General features: G+C 44.9%; 1 long non-coding RNA gene across 1 annotated transcript; it reads right to left on the bottom strand.

Annotated features, from left to right (window-relative positions):
* Positions 1–247: 247 nt before the first annotated feature.
* LOC144100559 (uncharacterized) lies at positions 248–21117 on the bottom strand. The gene is made up of 4 exons (XR_013307730.1): positions 21009–21117; positions 5637–5750; positions 1415–1527; positions 248–316 (listed from the first exon to the last, which is right to left on the bottom strand). It is a non-coding gene; the product is annotated as an uncharacterized LOC144100559 (long non-coding RNA).
* Positions 21118–22103: the final 986 nt, after the last annotated feature.

A 22103-nucleotide genomic window follows, 5' to 3' on the forward strand; every position in this document is an offset into this window, starting at 1 on the left:
AAGTTGCATCTGTGGTGCGAACAGATCAGATCAGCTTAACCTCTTTTAAAGCTTAACGCCAGTCTAATATCGCCGCTATACATGGCAATGACCTTGCAAAAAAATTACCCAACAAGGCTAAACACGTACGTTCACACGTCTGCCCGGATTAATTAGATTAACTACAATAAAACCCGATCACTGTTTCTTTTTGCAAATTCAGGTCGTAGAAATTCGATCATCAGTGAAAAATATATGATGTACTTGCCACCAGTGTAGTCTTCTCTGGTATGGTGTCCATGCAGCTCTCAATTATTGCGCAGGTGTACTGGAGGTACTGCGTGAACATTTTTCTCTTTCACCTCATGCTTATCTCATAAATGGTTACACAGATTTTCGAACCTAGTATGCATTGCTTGCAAACTATGAGCACTAGGCGCCACAGTTCATGAACTGAGGCAACACATTTGTGTTTCATAAAAAGTAAAGACTGCTGCTTGGATGGACAAGCGCGTCACAGGATTCGGTAAGACAGACGTGCAAAACAAAATTATTGGCCCCGTGGTGAACCAGAAAATGAGGCAGAGCTCCCAGTGTCTCTAAGGTTCATTGCCTAAAGTTCTTATCATAAGCGTCATTTCATCTTAAACTCTTCAGCCTTACTACTCCCACTGCATGGCAAATGCGTCTCCTGTCCTTTTTCAGGTGCGACCACGGTATGCCCGCATACTTCTTAATTTTATCCGCCCACCTAACCTTCTGCCGACCCCTGCTACGCTTGCCTTCTCTTGGATCCCACTCCAATGTCCTTAAGAACCAGCGATATCTTGCCTCCGCATTACATGCCCTGCGAAAGTCCATTTCTTCCTCTTGATTTCGATAAGGATGTCATTAACCCACGTTTGTTCCCTCACCCACTCTGCCCGCTCCCGGTATCTTAACGTTACACCTATCATTTTTTTTCATAGCTCATAGCGTTTCCCTTAGCTTAAGCTGGACACTTTTCGTTAGCCTCTGCGTTTCTTCCCCATATGTGAGTACCTATGATTTGGGGCATTAAAAATCGGCGCACCGTGTTCGTCCTGGTCCCTGAAAGCTATCGGTCAGGCGAAAACATGGCCATTAGCTGTATTAATTCTGTTTATGTTATAGTGGCTTAGTTCTCTTGCTAAATAAATACAACGTTGAAGAAATGACCATCTTTCCATGCTCCACATTGATTCTAGCGGTATATATGGAATGTTGGAGTGAATAAGAGGTGTTTATCATATCGGGCGAAAATCAGTAAAAGAGTAAATTGCAAGAAATCCTTTACGGAAATATCTCAGGTTATCAGTTAATTCATATACACTGAAATTATTTGCGCCTATGTGATTGTTATATATTTTGGATCAAAATGTTAAAGAGAAATAGAGAAGAAAAAGAGGCTGCTCACCTGTTTCAACATTGTGGGGGGTAGTTTTTGACAGATATACAAGATTTCTTTGTGACAGTCCCTCACAACAGCTCCAAACAACGCCTTAGCCCGAAGAAGTCTCGGTCCATGACCTGTACAGACAAGAAAGAAATGCATTGGACAGTAGCTATGGTAATTATGTGCAGAGCCCAGTATTATTTAGACACATGATAAATCGCCGCGTCAAACACATATTTTATAGTCACATGCTTCTCAGGGATTCAGTAATTTGGATTTGACGTAAAATCTTGCATAAAATGGTTATCGTACACTTTCCTTTAATTTTTTTAAAGAGGCAATGTGGAAGAAAAAAAATAAGCCGATGCAGAGGCGGCCATCCAATATGGAGGGTGAACACGCCTATCATAGATCGCTGTTTCGAATCCCTGCTACGAGCTAGAAATTAACTAGTGAGTTTATGCTGCACAAAATTCGAAATCGTATGCCACCATTCCGAACACTGCGGGAAACGATTGAGCCACAATGTTCATATAAAGATTCGTAAATACGTAATATTGAGGGTACATAGGTCAAGTAGCTCTCATTCGGACTCACCTCGCCAAGGGATTTGATAATGTTCGCCACGCTTTCTTGTACGCTGTCTTAGAGCGTGCAAATATTGGAGATGTTTTGCATAGGGGCTTAAGACTGGTAGAAAGAGTCCTGCACAAGGCTAATTGTTAATCAAGCGCTAAAAAGACCTCTCCGGTTGAAATTATTTGCTCGCCAAGGCTGCTCATTATCACCTTTTTGTTTACCCTATATCTTGAGCCCCTTTGCCTCAGTATTATTATCAGTGCAACTATCCGTAGTTTCTCTCTGGCGCAATGTGAAATTAAGATTTTAGCCTATCAAGATCGTGTTACCCTCTTTTGTTCTGACGAAAAGGTTGTGCTTGAGGCGTTAACTTTGACTGAACAGTTTTATGAGGTATCAAGTGCGGCTCTAAATTTGTTAAATCCAAGGGGTTGTGGTTGGGCAGCATATGCTGGGACTGCGGTACCCTTCAGCATCTAGCGTTTCCTCTTCACGACATTCGCAAGAGTGGAGCCTACTGGGATTCACAGATAAGCTTTATGAGGGGTTAAACCAAGGCTTAGATGGTCAGGGACCGGTGATTTTTTGCTCGGACTCAGGTATGCAACGTTTTTTTTATTTGCAAATCTTGCCTATATTTTGCAGGCTCTCCACTTTGCGAAAAAGAAAGTGCAGATGATGCGCCGGAATATTTGCTACCTTGGCATGGCGCTCTTAATTGGGAAACCATGCATCGCGATAACATACTTCATTCTCTAGAGTGGTGGAATAGGCATCGTTCACATATTCTTGCATTGGCTTGTTTCGTGTGTTATCGTGTTCAAATCTGCAAACCAACCTTTTTTAGCAGCTGTGCTTATTGGAGGTCTTAGTGCTCATTTGCATTTCTTATTCGCACAAAATGGGCACATTCGTGAGAGGTCTTTATGGGGTTTCCTGAAAAAAGTTACTGACACCTTCAATTCCCTCACTGTGCGCTTTTCTTCAGACTGCCTGTACAGCCTCTCCAGAAATCAGATGACTCAGGCACTTACAGAGTATTTGCTTCCTGTATCGTTGTATACACTACCTTTTGCGGAGTTCCTTGGCACCAGTATTTTAAAACGTGTTAGGCTAATGTGCATTTCTTCTGCTGCAAAAACATTCTTTAACCTGCACATATCGACGCTGCCTGTGAAGGCATGGCTTCATGCAAAGAGAATGTTTGTGCCATGTACAGTGATTTGCCTCCTGTGGGATGCGGCAGAGACTATTGACCATTCTGTTTTTTTATGCGATAATGCTATGTTCTTGTCGGACATATTGCAACGAACAATTAGGAAGTACATTACCACCACAGTCTACAGTATGTTTTCTGTTGCCAGTGGAGGGAAAGAATGAAAATGAAAATTCGTTTCTGAAGAAAGGAAATGGCGCACTATCTTTCCCACATATCGGCGGACACTTGAACCCCGCCTTAAGTGAAGGGCTAAATGAGGGACTGAGAGAACAAACGAAGAAAGACGTGTCGCAGTGCACATGGAGGGCTCCAAAATAATTTCGACAACCTGGGGATCTTTAACGTGCGCAGACATCGCACAGCACACGGGCGCCTTTGCGTTTCGCCTCCATCGAACTCTGTTGTGCCATCTGATCTATTTATATTGCTGGGACTGTTTAGTCTCTAGAGGTGCCAGCATGATGGGCCGCTACGCCTAATCACCACGGTCGTCGATATTAAGCGATGAAATAATGTCAAAACACTTCCAAATAACAAACATCGAATACAAGACAAGATCACATAACATTATTCAAAAACTAAGTAAGGGCAACTAATATGTGTCTTTATGTATTGTGAAGGGTTTTCAATAACAGTATATATACTACAAGGGAGGAAAGTATTTATGTTAAGGCCCATGCAGAGGTAAGAGAAAAAGTTCGATAAAAAAGTAAACAATCGACTATTCGCCATGTAGGCAGGCAATAGTTTCAATTAATAAAACTATACATGATGGCGTTGTGTATAGGGTCTTTCTATGGTGGATTCGCTGTAATAAGTACCATACAATATTGCTTCTGATATGATTATTAGCTCTAGGTAGTCTTGAAGATAGCGGCGGTAGGATTAACTTGGATATAATAGAAACGTCCTTTGCATTCGAATTTTTTTACACTTTCTTTGATTAATTTTACGCTTCCGTCATGAACGGTCATTGCATATTTCACTAACACCACAAAAAATATCGTGCGGGCATCATCAAATGATTTTCTGTAACTACCTTCACATAGTGTTCAGCTGAAGAGAGTGAATGCTTAGTTCCGTGGTTTGAAACCACTTTTACATTGCTTACCTCAGGTTTCAGTTTTAAGATCATTCATTCCTATTATTTATATGAATATTTCAGTAGATATAGATTGAATACTGAACTAAATGGCAGTCCTTGTCTCGCGTGAGTCTTTTCTATCATACAAATGGATCTTGAGTAAATGTGTAATTAGTTGCAAAGTAAGCGTTCATGCCGTGCCTCTGATCAAACTTGGCTTTAATTTGTACATATATGTAGAGGGTAAAATTTATTACGTTTTTAAAGTTCGTCAGTTTGTATTTAAGGCAAAAAAGGGGCTGTTTTAAGGTAAGGCACCACAACCTATGGGTCGTTTGCATTAATAGGATTACGTGAGATCGATATACTACTCCACAGAGTCACCTCAAATATATTGAATGACACATCAATGGACACAACATCAAAAATTTGCTTCCAGGTGACATGTATTCTGCAGTTTATTTATGCAGAATAAATTTGTAGAATAGACTTCTTGAGGACCTATAAACATCTCCAAAAACTAGCCAAAAGGGCTCAGAAAGAAAAACCGTTCAGAATCACCAAGGTATCTGCAGACTGAAAAAAAAATGGTATCGACTCTTCTATACTATTCCAACCAGCTTCTTATTCAAATATAGTCGTTTTGTTTAATAAACGATCTCAGATCCAAACAATAAGCCGAACATTTCGGTCCCAAACGTCGTAGATGCTTCACTGATATGATGTTGACGTTGACTCAGGTCATAACTGGTCTCAGGAATACTTCTTCTCAGTAAATCTTCGATTAAGCTTCAGTTTTTGGCCAGCGCCTGTGTCCTTCGTTTTACTTCCTCCTGTTTTTGCGCTCTTCCCCCTCATGTTATGTTACACCAAGTAGCGCACATCTTGAGCCTCGTAAAAATTCGAATGTATAGGATCAAAACCTATCTTGTTGAAAATCTTGCACGCTTGAGTTTGCTATCATAGGTCTCCTGTAACTTATTTGAGAGCACGTTAAACGTAAAAGCGGCCCATATATATGGCGAGGAAACTAGCCAATGCCAACTGGAGCTTGCGGATGCTAGAGTTGGTACCAGGATGGTTACGACGGCGCTCAAGCAGCGCCGGCACCTTGCTGTGAAGCAATTTTGCCCATTATCTAATATGTCATACGCACGAGCATAGGTGGCTGTTTAAGAGCCTATGCGCATGAAATTTAAGCTTTATAGTTCTAGCAACTTGCTCTTAGGCTGCTCACAGGGGAAGATACCATCAAAACAAAGCACACGAAACACAGGAAAAACTAGAGCACCCAACTATGTACACTTGTCTACAGGTGAAAGTCAAGCAGGAGCAACAAAAAAAAAAAGTGGTGGACTTACTTGGTATCGGCGAGTAGCAAGCAAAGCTATTGTGCGTTATCAGTGCCGCCACTAAGAACAGTAAGCCAAGATTGACTTTCAGGAACAATGATCTGCGGGGAAGGTTTTCCATTCCTGTAAAGATGCAATAAAAATTTTCAAGTTTTGAAAAGAAACGGGCAAAACACAGTGACAACGTTCCGCGACTGTAGATAAGAAACACGTAATTGGGCACATGACTGCGCTCTGATAGCAATAAGACCCGTTGGTAATTTTCATTTTTTAAAAATAAATTTCGTCTAACCGTAATTGTTCTTTGTTACGCTTCCAGAAAAATATGTTGTATTCAAATCAGACGTGTGGAGAAAAAGAAATCCAGGCCACAAAGTGCAGCCCCGATTACTTAAGCAATGTTCAGGTACATCGTTGTGAAAACATGGAAAAAATTCTTGGTGGTTTAGCTCTGGTTACCCTGGTCGAACGCGAAAAGCTACATCTCCCCTGGGTAAGTGTGTGGTTGAGCGACTGGCGGTCTCCACGGCAGGCTTCGCATCGAACGCACCTAGAGTTAGGCTGAACGCATCAAAGTGCACCAGCGTCTTATGCTGAACCCACTTTCATGAATTGTGCATGCGATACCGGCAGATGCTTTCCCGCTTGACCGACGGTTAAGGTCAAAGTCGAGATGGTGTAACAGCCGCTGGTGTCGCTGCTATAGCTGAGGTCATGTGTCGAATCTGGCTACAACCAGTTTTGCGCATGGTTTGACCTATAGCTAAAATGAAGGTCAAAATTGTGGCCCCGTTGACGGCTCGAAAAGCTAGTGTAGTGAAGCTTTTCGCTTCAAAAGAGGTTCTAAACATCCTCTATTATTGACGAAACATTGGCCATTGTTTTTCAGTCATTTAAATTTTGGCGTTATTAGAAGGGGACATCCACTTTCTCAGTCCTACAGTGAAGTTGTGCGCAGAGATTTCATCTGCCTCAAAGAGAGAACCCGTCTACTTTACTGCTTGTTGATTTTCCGGCTCTCGTGGTAGAGCCGTTGTGGTATGTCATAATCTTAACCCAGTGCTCGTCCTCATCAGGCACTGATTGACACTCCCACGTCCACTCCAAGTGTGGGACATTACGCACGCCGTATTTCATCAGAGCCACTCCCCCCAATATGCATCCCAGCATTACTGGGAGCTTAAAAAGTCATGCTCTCTCTTTTGCGTTCCCCCGAACACCTGAGTGAGCCTTAAAGTCTCTTCTTACACAAAACACGAAAGCAGGTGCATATTGGGTGAATTGTGAAGCTAGTTTATCTTGTGGAAAAATGGAAGTTCCTCATCCGGTCGCTAGAAAAAAGTCAGCGCTCACCTCACAGACAGTCAGTTCTATAGCCGAGCAAACCTATCACTCATCACCACCTTTATCAATACGGGGCCCCTTCCAAAAGCTTCCGCATCTTCCCACAGGCAGTGAAAGTTTGTGAGCGGCAGAGCGACACATTCGCAACACCGTCGCTGGTATTCTGATTCTTCCTTTCGCGTACACAGTTTTCGTACAACAGACAGCGTCGTTAACCTATCGATATATTATTTATCCGCTTTACCTATTTTTGACCCCTCTACAATTTGCTATGACACGCAGCTGATACACTCCGCGAAAATCGGTAAGGTTTCCTTAGGACAACTGCCGTTTTCAAAACGGAAAACATTCGCCATCAACATTTCATTAGCAGGCCTCTCTATCAGCTAAAGCTTCAAGTAGAAAGGAGTGCCATATTTCTGCTCTTCATGTTCCCCTATATTAATGCCTTGCTCTTACCTGCAAGAAAGTGGCGATTCGCTCTTCCTTTCCAGGGAAAGAAATTCAAGCAGGAGCTTTCCGTTCTAACACACCCCTTCTCATCCACTCCGTCCAAACGAAAGTTTTCAAATGTGTTTGCGTGTTTCGATGCACTTCTGTGTGTATCGCATCGCAGCCGCTATTTAGCCTGAAATGGAAGCAGAGTGCTAGCGAGGAACCGACGCTGCAATTGCAAATATAGCGCTAGTCTAGAAGACGCATTAATAAAAAGCTCCTAGCTCATCCAGCCCCTTGCTGAAAACACGGAATCATTTGTCACTGAGCTCTCTGCAAAAAAACGAATTTTGCACGCCGCTCCACTAACTCCCGGGTCAGTCACAGAGACGCGGAAATATTTCCCTGCTTTCCGCATTGCTTTTCACGGAGGCCGCACTTCGCAGAACTCAACACACTTTCTTCAGCGAAGTTCTTTCCCAGAGTTCAGGGGCTTTTTGACGGCAACGCTGTGAATTACTCGGAAAGTTTATAAATGGCTCACAAGCCGCTGAGGAGCGGGAATATTCGGGAGTAGCATTTTGGTGCGTTTAGTTTGCACTAGAAAAACCAACACACCTTAAAATCAATGGTGAAAAAGCAGCGCATGTTACAAAACAAATATATAATATAGCAGTGGTTTAATTGGCAACGCTTGGGCCGATGGTAACACCGGGGAAATGGCCGTCGCCTAGTGTCTTCGCCGCTAATCTTGGCCTTCGTTCAAATCCCACCGGTAAAAATGAGTCCCTCTGCATTGTGGCCCGCTTTCTTGGGGGAGTGTACTTTAGAGAAGCTTCGTAAATTCTGCTGCACCCCTCGCGGGCCTAGCGCATTACCGAACGACATCAGAGCCTGCTAAAGGCGGTAACGTTCGGCCAATGCGGTTCGAATCCGAGCAAAGCCTCGATAACTGCCACTGGGTTCACGCGCACCCCAGCGCAATGGCCTCTCCTCATCTGCGATGACAAAGCATGCCCTTCACAATTGCAGAGAAGGTGGCAACCGGAGAATCAATGAACCAGCACCCTTTCAGCATCAGGGTGTCTCCGCGATTGCGGCTCCCTTCTCGCGTGACGCACGCACCGTGGCCGGCAGTTCTGAGAAAGAACGCACAATTCTCGACGAACGTTAATGCGCTGGCACGCAGCACCATCAGCAGCAGTAACAAAAAAAGAGCCACAACTTCGCTGTACCTCACGAGGCCGTTTTGAAATCTTGGACGGCGACACGAATAACTGACCCGTGAACGCAACGGTTAGCTCCAAGACTGAGACAGTGGCTTTGTGTAACAGTACCCGCGTCACTTTCTGTAGGTGCTGGGTTCGATTCCCAGCGCAGCCGGCTACCTCAAGACCGTAGCTTGGACCAGTCAATGGTGTTGTCCGGCAGTCTAACAACTTAAATTCTCCGCCTGCTGTAAAGCCCACTCGTGGCCCTTTTTATTACTGCTGTTAATGCTGGTGTTAATAGGCGAGAGTTTGGAGTTTTCTCTAAGAACTGCGGGCCAAGGTGCGTGCGTCTCGCAGGAGGGGAGGCATCGGTGCGGAGATACCGTTGCGCTGAGGGGAGCAGGATAGCTGATGCTCTGGTCGCCACCTTCTCTGCACTTCCGAAGGGCCTGCTTTGTCATCGCAGAGGAGGAGAGGCCATTGCGCTAGGGTGTGTGCGCACCCGTTGAAAGCTACCGAGATTGTGCTCGCACTCGAACCGTGCTGGCAGAAGGTTACCGCCTTTAGCAGGCTCTGAGCTCGTTCGAAACTAGGCTTGGCCCTCAAGCGGTGCAGCGGGCATTACGACGCTTCTCTCAAGCACACACTACCGAATACGGCCGGTCGCCAGGCAGAGGGACCCATTTCTACCGGTGGGTTTTGAACCAACCACCTCTCAAGGCGAAGAGTAACGTCGACGACACAGGGAAACGCCCGTTTGACCGCTGCTACCATTGATGCAAGCGTCGCTAAATAAGCGATTCCTATAATATATCTTTGTTTCTTCATATGCGCTCCTTTTTATCGTTGTTCTTAAGCTTTGTCGGTCTTTCTAGTGCCCATTATAACTTCCGAGTAACTCAATGTGGTGCCATCGCAAAGACCCTGAACTGCAAAGAGTCTCGGTGAAGAAAATTTGTTAAGTTTAGCGAAACGCTGTCTCCGTGAAAAGCATTGAGGAAAGGCAGAGAATATTTCCGCGCTTCCATGACTTATTGGAATGGTGTGCCAATTTTTTTTTGCGCAGCGCTTCATGACAAACGATGCCGGGTGTGTAGCATGGGGCTGGACGCGCTGAGGTGCTTTTATTAATGCGCTTTCTAGACTAGCGCGCTGTTTGCAATAGCAGCGTCTGGTCCTCGTTATCAGTCTGCTGTCATTGCAGGTATAACAGCGCCTGATATATCAAACACACCGAACTGCTTCTAAGCACACGTTTCCCCATTTCGAAACTCTTGTTTGGACATAGCGGATGCGTAGTGGTCTGGTAGAAAGAAAAACTCTGCCTTGAATTTCTTTTCAAGGCAAGAAAAAGCGCATCGCCACTTTCTAGCAGGCAATAGCAAGGCACTAATTTAGGGGAACCTGAAGAAGTGAACCATGCCACACCTTTCTGCTTCAGTCTTAAGCTAAGACAGAGGCCTGATAATCAAACAATGGCAGCAAATGTTTTCCATTTTTGAAACCTGAGTTGCCCTAGAGAAACCTTTACGATCTTAGCAGAGTGTGTTAGCCAGTTTTCTAAGCAATTTGGAGTGGGGAAATTCAATTATTCAAATTTTATTTCCATCATCCAGACGACAGAGCAGCAGGCAAACTCCCCCAAAGGATTGATTGCTCGCCTCCACCCCGTACAAGATTAGAGATATTGTTAAATATAATTTATTCGTAACCATATAACAAACAAATTGCATTTCAGGAAAGATAAACGAAAGTGTAGAAAAAAAGCACATGAAAGCATTAAAAATACAGAAATAAGAAACTAAATATTTCATGACGAACTCATGGAATTTAGTAATGATGGCAAGTAATGACTGAGCATATGACATCCGTAACTGGTAGGTATCAGTGGAATAAACCACTCGTCATTATTTCGTATGGCATAAGTGTGTTCTCTGCGGTTAGGGTGAGGCTGAATTTCAAGAAAATTTTTGTGTGCATTAACTCTCTTATACCGCTTTATTAGGCTGTTACTACGCAGTTCAGATATTTGCGTCATGTTGGAATAATGAAATAGAGGCTTAGGGGTGACGTCGCGGGGAATGTTAGCAATGCTTCTTTTTGCCCTTTTTGAATTATATGAAGCCAGGTTTAGGTTGGAGAGTGCTGCAGTTCCCCAGACAGTAAAATCTTAGTTTAATACAGAAGCTAACATGGACTCATAGAGAATCAGTTTCATGAGTTGTGGGAGAAAATAGCGCAGCTTACTCACGATGCGGACTATTTCGATAACTTGTCAGCTGTGATGTCAGCATGTATTGACCACTATAAATACTCTTCGAAAAAGTCTCCTCAGCTTTTTACGACAGGGACAACTTGCAACGGGACAGACCCAATGGGAAGTGAAATGGCAGTATGCTACACCACTTTATTTCTTGCTCTAAGAAGCACGACTTTCGTTTTTTTTCTTGTAATCGGTAGTGAATTTATAGTTGAACTGTTACTTAAAAGACGTAGTGTCCTGTTTGCTTCTTCAGTAAGGGCATTAGTACTGCTAGAGGTGAAAAAAAGGCTCGTATCATCGACATATATTATGCAAGTTGGGCGTGAATCAATGAAAACGATGTTGTTGATGTAAATGATGAAAAGCGAAGGCCCGAATATGCTTCCATGCGAAACTCCCGCTGAGACTGAATGTGTATCAGACAATTTGTCGTTTATTATATCTTGTTGTTTGCGAGGTGATAATAGGATTTCAGTATGCCAAAAAGAAAAAAAGCCACGGAAGCCATATAGCTGGAGTTTAGAAAGCAGTGTCTGATGATTTATCTGTCATTAATATTGTTTTTTACTGTAGACACAAAAGATGAGCACTACAAAATACACAGCTACATTCTGGTGAAACATTCTCTTCATGCATCTATTTCTCTATAATTCACAGTCATTTTGCACGCTGGACGCAACCAGCCCGGCTGCGCGAAGCCTTGAAGTCCGGTCTCCTTGCTGATCTGCCGCGAACATAAGCCACCTTTTGGTGGCACTTGCGACGCAGGCTTCTCTCAGGTCAAAGAGACTGTGCGCAGCACCTGCCAAAACAGAGTACATGGGCACCAATGTCATAAAATGAAGAAATACAGGCATCAAAACCAATTGGAAATAATTAACCCTTCAGAAGAAACAGATACATTGCAAATTGTACAAAATGCTTCACTGAAGATAAAAGCTGCGAACACAAACTGTGGCTGCAGAACACAAGATGAACTGTTGTTCATGTAAGGCGATGAAAAAAAAATGAAGTGTGTCAGTGTTAAACATTTACATAAAATTTAGTTGTGATACTGTAGAAACTCATGTAAGGGCGGCACTTTTGTTTTTAAATTTGAGTGGGAATTTCGAATGTGTGGTCGATACATGAATTACAAAAAAGTTTCACCATGTTTTTCTCAATTATCTAGTTCAAAACGAGTGCACCTCATTTATGGCTGTGGCCCTTAGACGAGATCATGCAGTAATTAGAATGCCATGGGGCTGGTTGTGCTGGCGCCATGTATACTCACCGTGCCTATACCATCACGCTAAGCATTGCAGCCGCTTTCACAAAGGCAGAGGATTTTGTGCTGCACATTCTGAAAAAATTGTTCAATACCCACTCTAAATATCTGCACAACAATGCACTTGTATATTTTTGTCAGGAGGCTCTGCATACACAATACTTGATCTTTTACTAATTAATGCCACTAAACCAGTAAGCAGGTACTTCAACATGGAGATACACTTGATGCCACAGCACTGAGAGTGACATCTGAGGTAGGTTAGCCTGCACGTTGCAGAAATGGAAATTAAGGAAGAGGCCAAAAAGCCCGAAGACATAACTGCTACATCTTTGGAGTTTTTTCCACTTCCTTGTTCTGTTCTGTAACGTCACATCTAAGTACAACACATTCATGCACCCGCCATGAAAATTAGCAATACAATAAATATTCATTGCATCCAATTTGCAATTTTTCTGCTTGAAATTCATATTATTTTCAGACCTACCTTTTGGGTAAAAAATTATAAGGCTTCTTCCTTAAAAAACTCTCAGGACAGTAATCACCTTCAGTGCAAGCTTCAGCAACAGCTTCAGCAGCATGCAGTGCTGAATGAGACTGTGTCTTTTTGTCTCTAAATTGGCAACACATACAGTTCTATCAAAATATATGGCGATCTTGTTTAAAGCGCATTCATCCTCCATACCCTCGCCACACAGTAGCGTCCTCTGGCCTCACGTGGATGTGGGTTATGTTTAGCGTCCCAAACGCTACACCTTCCCTCTGCTGCATGCATTGCTACATGCAAGTGTTATTTCACTAGCTTTCAGTCTTCCGAGTGCGGAGGTTAAATGCGAGGTCCAGAAAACCAACGTGCAGGCCTAGCTTTCAATTTGTTCACTGGCACACACGCTAATATTAATAGTTCCTTCAGTACCCCGTGAGTGCGGTGATAATCCGAAAACATTTTTTCACATTACAATTCGGCACACCTAATTTTTTTCTAGGGCTATATCTGTTTTTTTTATATATACATATGGCATGACAACACTACCATTAAATTACTGTACGACCAAAGACATGCAAGCGCTAGACCTATAGTGGTCGTGCCGCAATCACTTCGTTTTTTCTTAAAGAGCGCTTGCAACTTCGCAACATCAAAAACTACTTCGAATGCATTAATCCATACCCGCCAACTGCACAGTGGCAATTGTAAACACCGCCAGCCCAGAAGAATGGAAAATAAGCTTGTTGCAGCTTCCAACTGACTGTCCCCAAGCTTAAAATAAGTTTAGTATCAGCACATGGCGTGCTTACACTAAGTAAAATTTTAGGCTTACCTTTCTCAACCGCAGACGACTTGGTGATTCGGCCAACAAATCTGCCGCGAAAGACGTCGTCGGAGGCACGTTGATCGTGAGCAACTAAAGTATTGCAACCGCGCAGAACTGTCCCAATACGTTGAAATTTGCAGATTATCACAAGGACGAAAGCAATTCAACGAAGCTACTAAAGACTGCAGCACTGCAACCGCTGCAACGTACCGCAGTGACAGAAGCAACACGTGCGGCGGACTGGGCGGATGGAAACAAAATCATCCTGACAACAAACTTTTGTAGGCCAACTTTACATGCACAAATTACACCTATCCGTGGGAATGATGTGGATGTTTTATTTACTCAATTTTGGTTCAGACACAGGTGATTTCATGATAATTAGGTCTGAATCTTTTTGGAGAACTTTTTCTTTCATCGATGTACTTCGCAGGCCTTGTGTAACGCGGCCGTCCAATCAACTCGAAGCAGGCAACAGAAGAACTTGCGCGAAAGGAGCGACGAAATAAAAACGACACAAGACAGGCAATCGCTCACAGCGTACATTTATATTTAGCCCGGGTATGTTACGTATTCAGGAAATGGAACATATATGTGTGATCGTGCATGGTGGCCAAGGAGTTGGCAAGCCATCTGACCAATGGTTTCGTTTATGGTTTTTGGGGGTTTAACGTCCCAAAGCGACTCAGGTTATGAGACGCCGTAGTGAAGGCATCCGGAAATTTTGACCAACTGGGGTTGTTTAGCGTGCACCGACATCACGCAGTACACGGGCCTCTAGAATTTCGCCTCCATCGAAATTCGACAGCCGCGGCTGGGATCAAACCCGCGTCTTTCGGGCCGGCAGCTGAGCACCATAACCACTCAACCACCGCGGCGGCTCGCCACCTGACCAATGATCGTCCTGTTAAGTTCCATTCAGCATGGTACCCAAGCTAGTTCCTGTCAAGGAAGCAGGGTGCTGGCCAAGTATGATGGCCATCGAGAGCATTCCAAGCCTTCCTCAATGATAGGCCATCGGCCACTGCTGCTTTAGTGGGCGCGCGCTTACTCCTGAGCGCGGAGACGATGTACAAAAGTAGTGGGATAAATGTGCTGGTGCCACGGCAGCCGCTCCATCTCCCTGGCGTACGAGGCATATATGTGTGAACAAAGCAAGAATACACTGCAGGCCTGTCGCTGTCACGTACCTAGTGGATTATATATATTGACAGCAATTCGGACTGTTGCAACTGCAATCTTGTGCAGGCAACATGTGGTGTACGCGACGCCAAGTTCTAACCCAGAGGTCCCTTTGCGCCGCATGCAAGACCTTAAGGCAAAATCGTATCAAGCTGAATAGAGATGCGGTCCCGTTGATGGCTACGTACTGCGCGTATGGCAGCTATCGTGGAATGCGCAGCCAGAGCTTTGGACGTACGCACTTCAGTTATCTTTTTCGAATCCTAGCTGCAGTGTCAGCATATATGCATATGTATGCTAGCTCGATCTGCATCAGCGCGCTTATTTCCTGCTATACTCCAATTATATACGGCATGGATATATCGACTGAAGCCGTTTGCAAGCAACAGCACAGTGTGTCCGACTACAGCAGCTTGCAAGCTGTCTTCATGTATGTTCTTTAGTTGCAATGCAGGGCTTTAGTCGCAAAATACGAGCCTTGAACCACATTCGCGCAAAGAAACTCTTAAGTATGAGCTCTGACAGAGGCAGACAAAAGCGGGTTGTACCGAGGAATGGGGCTTCGGTCCGCAAATAGAGATCTGAAGCAAAAATGAGTAAATGACTGAGCTGTTCAGCTGCTCTCCACGCTAGCAGCCTGGCAGCATGTATTGCTGCAATGTTAAGCAGGTTTTGGTTAGAGTATCTCGAGGCTATGATGTAATCTCTGGAACAGCGACTGACATCAGAATGCAAATGTACCACCAGCGGAGTTTAAACCTACTGGTACGAAAACTATCAAAAGGAATACGAACGGTCTGTTTTTAGTCATGCTAACGATGCTGGCGACATTGGCACGTGACGGCTGCTGTGGTGTGTCGTTGGCGTTGTTGTCCTCATGGGGTAAACGGCGCATACCGAACCGCGCCCTTTACTATAGCGTTGTCATCGCTGTGTTTGCCTTCACGTATGCACTGCGTATGCACACAACTCGCCACCGTGATAACCACAAAACAAAACATCAGCTGAGCTCATACTTGCTGTTACTGAAATGGTCAAAATCAATAAAATAATCATTTCGTTATAGCTACGTTAAAGTCACGCTAGTGATGCTAGCGACTGAAACTTGTGTCGGCTGCTGCGGTCTACGCACTGTGAGCCTTACTAGCCTTGATCTCTCCACTATCCCCCTGGCACACTAGCTGCTCTCCTCTGTTCCTCGATCGTGTTTCTTTGTCGCATACAAGTGCGAAAAATGTGTATCTTAATCGAATACGTGTGTGATTCAACGGCTGCTGTGCTGCAGCACAGCGATGTACAGAATTTTAATCCGCAGAATGTGGCTGATTTCGATGCCGCCGCTATTTCCTAGGCGTACTGGCAAGGCAACGAGACAACCGAGGGAGGGTAGTACGCCGCGAAGGGTCTTCATATGACCGGTCAGTAGCGCATACTTTTTAATCTGTTACCCTTCTGGCTTTGTTGTGTGCAGATTCAATGACCTCAGCTAGCTGTATTTTGGTGCCAAGATTCCTTGATCACAGCTGCGCCGCGGTGGCTCAGTAGTTACGGTTCTCGACTGCCGAGCCAGATCGTCGGGATGCTGGTTCAGTCTCGGCCACGGCGGCCGCGTTTCTATGGAGGCGAAGCGCAAGCGCCCGTGTTCTGTGTGATGTCAGTGCACGATAGAGAACGCCTTTACATTACTGTAGTACAATTCTGAGACCTTGGCGAGTGACTTTAGAAGTCACCGTTAGATTATATCTTAAATCAGTGCAAAATATGTCGTAGTCGTTTGAAAAAAAATACAGTGGAAGTGCTGCAATGTTTTGTCATCTCTAACCCTTTTTCTCTTGCAGAAACAGAAGAAATTAAAGGCCACACCTCTGAAAACAGGCGCAGAAGAGCTGTGCTTCCCTTATGCACTAAAAAGAAGGGAAATGACAAGGAGAAGGTATCGTGACTGCAGCATGTTTACCACAGATGTTTCATTTATACCTTAGTACCTCTAAGTATTGGCTGGAGGCTTCACTTCAACAGACACTGGATTTCTGGCTGGCAGTAGCACTGGTTTTGCCGTAAAATGTCCATTATGCGCTTGTGCGTATTCAAACTACAACACTTGCGATTAAGGTCTCCAGCGTAGTCGCCTTATCCTCGCCAGTACCCTTGCTACAAACAAGCTGCTTTAGTCGAAGTTCTCGCAGCAACTGGTGGTGGGTTAGCCTCCTTATTATTGTCTTCGTCAGATTACTGACATTAATACAGTGTTTCTACTTTCCACACAAATTTTTCCTTTGTGTTTATTGCTGTCTAACGTTGCTGTCATTCGCTCCACCAACAGTCATCCCATAATAGACTGGCATGCTGGGGTAGTTGGTGCTCATGAATGTTCTCCTTTAGAATAGGATGACTGCGCTAAACACGGGTAACAGAAGCATAAGTGGACAGGACACGCGCAAACTTGCAGATGAACTTTAGTGGGTAAAAGGTGACATATATACTGTGAACAAAAACAAGTGCTCAAGGCTATCGATTCGCGGCGGGAAACGGACAAGGCAGGCTGATGGCATTGAGGCTTTCGGAGACTGTGGCGGCACTGGGGTATAGAGGCGGCACTAGAACAATGTCATTGGGACGAACAGGCTCGGCGTATCCAATGCATTCACAACAGTGCAGAGTGAGTGAGCAGAAAGAGCCCTTGCTGATGGTTGGTTCGGCGTGGCCACTTTGAACTATAAGGAGAATGAAATATATCTTCAATCTTTAAAAGACTAAAAGAGAAGACTGTGAAGGTGACTGTACACTCAGGAAAAGAGGCGCAGGTGATAGAAACAAGGACACAAGACGAAGGTGGGATAACGGTAGCTTGCGCAATGTGACATTTAGCGGGTCCCAGTGGCGAAGCATTCTGGAACAAGCAACAGAAGGGGCTGAGGACACTGGGCCAGAGCTGGTGCTGCCGGAGTTTGTCACAGAGGTGGGGAGCCGGCGGATGACGAGCTGCTGGTTTTGGAGATAAGATTGAAACCCACGGCCTCCTCCAAGCGTCCTGTGGGATTTGGGACACTGGTAGGCGTCAGAAATCTCGGTACAGGGGCCACTTCGGAATGACGGCAGGTGTGAGGGCAACACCGACCCAACAGTTAATTGCTGTTGTTCAAAAGATTTTAAAATTAGTTCTTTTTGAGTTAAAAGCGCAGTATCTGTCGAAAGGGCTGTTCTAAACACGTGTTGTTGAGGTGTCAGTAAGCTAGGCTTATTACAAATATTCACAATTCTTTATGTACAGCAGTTTCTCGAGACATTTTGAAAAAAGAACGAGAGAATCGATAAAGGTCGGTAGTTTGAAAAAAATATTGTTTTCGCCTACTTTAAAAATGACTGCCACCCTAGCACCTTGCATCGCTTTCCTGAAAACTTCCTGGAGAAAGCAAAGATTGAAAATGTATTCTAAGACGGGGCAAATGGGGTCGATAGAATGTTTGAAGGGTTAGAGAGAATATGAAAACAGCTTTCAGTTTCACTATTTCACTATATGGTCCGCTGGAGACAAGAAAACACTAGAATAATTTCGCGATTTGAGATTACTGAGGGATTTCGGATTAAGGCGGCTAAGTTCCCCTGGCACGATTGCAGCCACACGCTACTACTTCTGCGATGTTCAGGATTGCCATAGGATTGTTCAGGATGTGCGCACCTTATCTCCAAAAGTTTTTCGTCGCGTTTGCACTACGCGCGGCCAAGAGCGGCGTTGATTCCGCTCTTCCGCCACTGCCAAGCTCACTTTCCGCTATCACCGCCGCCGAGTTATTGCGAGCACAAAATCGACCAACACCTTTGTTGGTGTTACGCTCATTTCCTAACTGCTGGCATTTCGTCTCAACCGCTTGGCTACAACTCTGCGTTAAATATGGACCAGCATAGCAAAACGTGAAGGTTACCGCGACTGTTTCAATTTCAACAGGCCAATTTACGCGTTGTTTTGGTGATGTATAGTCCACGATAAAAATAACTGTGAAGGGTGCCAGATTGCTGTCGGCCTTCTTCCGCAGTTTGGCTGCGCAGAGCAGCTTAATCAGATTAGATTAAGCTTGAAGTGACCACCTTGTATTCGCGCCAGAATATATAGTGTCTGTGGAGTCATAAAACGCAATTATCTTAATAGCATGAAGTACTCGTAACAATGTCGGAAGCAGAGTGTGAATAACAGTGTGGCGTGACTTTGCCATGACTTTGTGCCGCCGCAGTGGGTCCGTGGTTATGGCACTCGACTGCGCTGACCCGAAAGACGCGGGTTCAATCCCGGCCGCGACGGTCGAATTTCGATGGAGGAAAATTTTTAGAGGCCCGTGTAGTGTGCGATGTCAGTGCACGTAAAAGACCCGCAGTTTGTCGAAATTTCCGGAGCCCTTCACTGCTGCGTCCCTCATAGCCTGAGTTTTTCTGGGACGTTAATACCCCATAAACCAAACCATAAACAAATCTGTCATGACCTTTAGTGCAAACCACTCACGCACTCACAAAGACCGACCAAGAATCTTGTTACTTGGACCGCTCGTTTGCTGTCGCCTAGCATCAGCAACGCCATGTTACACTGCGATTTAAACCTTCGGCTGCAGCAAGGGATAGAAAAAGAGGCGTTGGCTCGTTATCGTCATAACGCTGTCGTCTTGCGTGATAGCAAGAACCGATACATTCTCAATCATGCTTTTAGAACAGCGGAGGTGCGGTGCGCCAGCAAAAAAAAAAGTGCTTTCACGGAATCTTTCGTCTCAGCGATGCTAAACCTCCAGTGAATTTTTCTTCGCGCCGCCCACTATGTATCTCTGTCAGCACAATGGTAAACACGAATGGGCTGCGTTCGAGGCATTGCCAGCGCACGATAATTCGTATACGCGGATTCATAGCGGTTGTAAATACACCAAGACCGAAGGATCTTCAGTTGACAATTTTTTTTGAAGCGATAGCTTCATACACCATGTAAAGCCGATTTCGCAGTACCTGGCACAGCCTATATAGTACTACGCATGCGCTTAAATATTCGGGGGCTGCGTAAAAATCAGAGGGCAGGCACATTCAGTGAACAAAACTTCGATATCAAAGCCAAGAATCGAACCAGGGCTTTAACGTTCGAGAGCGGCGCGTCCACTCCGCCACGAAGGCCGGGAATTTGATCATGAATAAATGCGCGTCTAGTGAAATCACGGATTTCTTAGAAACGTATCTTCCAGATCTGTACTGAGGCATACATGAGTAATTATGAGTACGGAAATTAGATAGCGCAATTAAGCGAGCACCATGCGCTTCCGGTACAATTCCTCCAAGCTTCGCGTGCGATATTTGTAGCACTATTCTGCAGGCACCTGCTACAACGCCCCTTTATCACGCACAGCGCTGGCCCGGAAGATAGCGCGCGCATCTTCTGAGTCTGCGCCTTCTCTGAATGCTGGTGTGCCATCTGAATCAGCGGGTGCTCGACGACCGAACGTTATCGCGTTTCACTCTTTACGCGTGCTTAAGCCTCTCACAAATGTTTCCAAAAGTATTCAGAAAAAATTACTGATGTAGTATTGTGATCGGTGAAATATCTCATGTGAACATGAAGCACATAATTTTGGCATAAGGTCTGATTATGGAAACAAAATAACACGTGCGGTCGGCTATCAAGCTGTTACAGTGAAAATGACCGAGAATTTTAAAAAATGAAATCTAATCTGCACAACTTCACTATCAACTACTGTACAGTGTACATGTTGTTGCTGTTGTGCTGCAGCCTGTTTGCCGTGATCGTCATTACCCTGGCGATCCGCATTGCAGAACCCACTAGAAAAAAAATGACAGAGAATGTTCCCAACAGTTAATTCAGTGCAAAAGCACGCTATATATGTATTTTTTGGCGAGAACTGTTTTTACTGATTTAACATACACGAATGGCACACATGATGCCTGATTACATTTGCTATCTTTTTTCTAGAAGGCGCGCAAAAGACGATTTTGCTCGGGTCAGAACACCGGCCTAGTGCTACGTAGAAGACGATAGACAATGAGGGGGCAGTTCAGCCGGGCAGAGCGCTCGCGCTAGACATACAAGGCACGTATTCGCAAGAGGATATTTTGCTCGGTTCTCGAGTTCCAGATTAATCGCTCTAAAAAATAAACATCGTCAAGATTGAGCCAGATCCAGACATGCTGGCCGCCTTGGGATGGAGGTAGTCTGATCTGTCCACTTATCTCGAAAAAGAATCTACCGTATTTATTTTCGTAATTTGCGCCGGTGCATAATTTGTCCACCCCCAACATGCTAACCAAATTCTGAGAACAAAACAAAACGAATATTTTGTACTCTCTGCTGCGCCAGAGCAGCAGCTTGTACTTAGTACTTACACGGATGCTCGCAAGGCAGATTTGGGAAGATAGGTGCGGCCGCCTCCCCGCGTGCAGTTGCGAAAAGTGCGATGGGCAAGAGCGCAAGTATTGCGCAGATCGAACGGTTCTGTTGTGCTGGCGGCCGCATTCCCGGACGAACAGTTGCACGTGTGTCCGATACTGAAGCTACCGAACGGTTTTATGCTCTTTGTGCCGCTACGCCCGGAGACAGCTTTCTGTGGCTATAAAGTGAAAGCTACGAGTGCGAGGCGCAAGGCTTTCACAAGTGAGCTCTTATCACGCGCTCACGAGGGCGAGAAGCGTTCAAGCTGGCGGCGCGCACTCGAAGCGTCCAGTGCAGAGCCACAGAAAGCTGTCCCCGAGTATAGACAGCCGAGCCGCACGCGGGGGCCCCGTTTTTTCACACGTTATGTCTTTTGCCTTCTACTGCTGATTGCAAGATTGTATTGTTGCCTGTTTACTGCTTTGGGCTGTGCGCGTTCCGTCGTGCCATCCCGTGGGGAACTACATAGCGTGAGGTGGGCCGGTTGTGGGTGTCTTTTATTAGAAGTAAACTTTTTTGTAGGCGATGAGGGGTGAGAGAGGGGGAGTATATGTGTAGGCGGTAATATGCCGTATATATTGCGCGTTATGACATTTGTCAAGATATTGAGGACATGTGAAAATTTCGCGTTATTTGCGCACCCTCTTTTTGACGCCCTAAGTGAAAGAAAAAAGTGCGCAAATTACGCGAGTTAATACGATAAATAGCTCATGGCATGACATTTAATTTACCACTGCGATTGCAGATTAGGTCCCTTGGGTACACAGAGGGAACCGTGTGGCAGTTCAATAAGCGCAACGACCCTGTGCATGCTTTGCACAGGGCTATCGACTTGGATATCTCTATAGGGCATTCAGTCACGGCGTATACATTTGTGTACGCACCTTGATTTCATCGACCGATTTCTGTTCTGTGGTAAAATGTGCAGCAAATCTGTCGAACTTGTATTTTGGCATCTGTTATTACAAGGTACCTTGAATAATGTTAAGCGACGCATGTGAAAAGAACGAAGGCAACATTTCTTAAACGCTCACTGAAGACAACTTCCT

This window comes from Amblyomma americanum, chromosome 8, assembly GCF_052857255.1.
Source record: "Amblyomma americanum isolate KBUSLIRL-KWMA chromosome 8, ASM5285725v1, whole genome shotgun sequence".
NCBI lineage: Eukaryota > Metazoa > Arthropoda > Arachnida > Ixodida > Ixodidae > Amblyomma > Amblyomma americanum.